Source organism: Tupaia chinensis, unplaced genomic scaffold, assembly GCF_000334495.1.
Source record: "Tupaia chinensis unplaced genomic scaffold, TupChi_1.0 Scaffold000273_1, whole genome shotgun sequence".
Taxonomy (NCBI): Eukaryota; Metazoa; Chordata; class Mammalia; order Scandentia; family Tupaiidae; genus Tupaia; species Tupaia belangeri.
In genome coordinates, this window is record NW_006159755.1 from 1,482,971 (window position 1) to 1,484,722 (window position 1,752).

The window sequence follows — 1,752 nt, forward strand, 5'->3', positions numbered from 1 at the left end:
CCCGTGCTTCTGGATCAGAGTTCCCGCTCGTCCTCATTCTGAACCCGTCCCCAGACGCCCACACCAAACCCCCCTTCTGCTCTTTGCCTCGCCTAGAGACTCCAGCCACCGTCTATCCATGCTTCCCTCGCCACAGTGAGTACTCTTCACGTCACCCTTGTCTATCTCATTGCCAGTGAGACTGGGGGCTGCCCAGGCTCTCCTAGGGACTCCCTGCTGTTCCTGCTTGTTCTGTGTCCCTCCGTGGTGCCACAGAAGGGCTGTGAGCATCATCTGAGGTCCTGCCTGACTGGAGCTCAGCCTGGCCAAGGGGAGGCCCCCTCAGGGGTTCCTTCCTTCCCCTCACTGCCCTGCTTATTGGCACAGGGCCGCTGCTCCAAGGGCTCCCACAGGCAGGCACGTGTTGCCATGTCAGGGTTCCAGACTGCCTTGGGCGTGCCGCCCACCCCACCAGGGAAGGTATACACTCAGCACCTGGCTCAGCACCCACTGCCAGATGCACAGGATGGCTTCAGGATGAGAGGAACTCAGAGACAGAGGCAAAGTGCTGATCCAGGCCCTTTTTCCAACCCCAAACCCCAGACCCCAGAAATGAAACTATCATAGAACACCTCAACTATGGGACTCTGTGTGTGTGTGTGTGTGTGTGTGTGTGTGTGTGTGTGTGTGTGTGTGTGTGTGTGTGTGTGTGTGTGGAGGGGTGGCCCGGGACCCTTCGGGAGGGGCTACATCTACGACAAAGGTGAGCCACAGTTAGCACGCCCAGAACTGGACATGGAACAGCAAGAAGGATGTCAGCGAACCAGCCAGGGCTTCTACTCCCAGCTCCCCACTTGGGACTTCCTTCTTCCCCACATTTCTTGCCAGAGTTTCACATCCCTGCGAGAATCCCAAGCTGATACCTCCCCAGATCTAAATCCATCTCAGATTTCAGACCTGCGTGAGCCTCTCCGCACCTCCCAGTCTTGGTCCTGCAGACCCTCCCGTCAACCTGCGAAGGACTGCCCTCCATCCCTGTGTAAAATACCCCCCTCAGGGGGCTGAACTAGGCGGGCATGGCAATGCATAGGGGTCTGGAAGGCCAAATCCTTGAGCTCAGAGAAAATCAATGACAAGGAGGGCTGGGGGAGACCAGAGCTGGAGGTCAGCCAGGACTTCTGGGTCCTGTCTCCAGGTTTACTGAACACCTGGGCTTTCAAAGATGGCATGGACTTGGTTGAAGAGAGGCTAAATAAAATGACTAGTCCCAGCCATACCACCAACTAAGGCTGTGTAGTGACTGCTAATTCACTTCATTTCTCCAGTCCTCAATTTTCTCATCTGTCAAACAGGGGGCTAAGAGAAGTTCCAAGACATGACGGGGAAGGCATAGGCTGGGACACTGGACAGGGATCGGACACCTTTTTTCCCCCTGCCTCTTCCCACTTCCCTGTCAGGATAGAGGCTGACCCACAGCAGCAGGGGAGGGGGCACGAGGCTGCCTACCATCGTCTTTCCAGCCCAAGCTTTTTTCCTTTGACTTGGATTCACAGAAAAGAAAGAATGATCAGTATGAAGGGAAGGAAATAAAACACCACCATGAGAAAGGGAAAAAATTTAAAAAAAAATTCCAAAAGCAAGATACACTACCAGGAAAACACAGAAAGGTGACTGGAGACACGGCAGGAGTTCAAACATCTCTTGATGTCAGAAACCAAGATGAGATGAAGCGGATGGAGATCAGGGCGGGCGAGGGAGAGGGGAGCGCACAGA

The 1,752-nt window shown here is 54.6% G+C and overlaps 1 protein-coding gene across 1 annotated transcript in view; it reads right to left on the bottom strand.

Moving 5' to 3' along the window:
• The window catches only part of NRXN2 (neurexin 2), a 114,019-nt gene that overhangs the window by 87,516 nt on the left and 24,751 nt on the right, over positions 1-1,752 (bottom strand).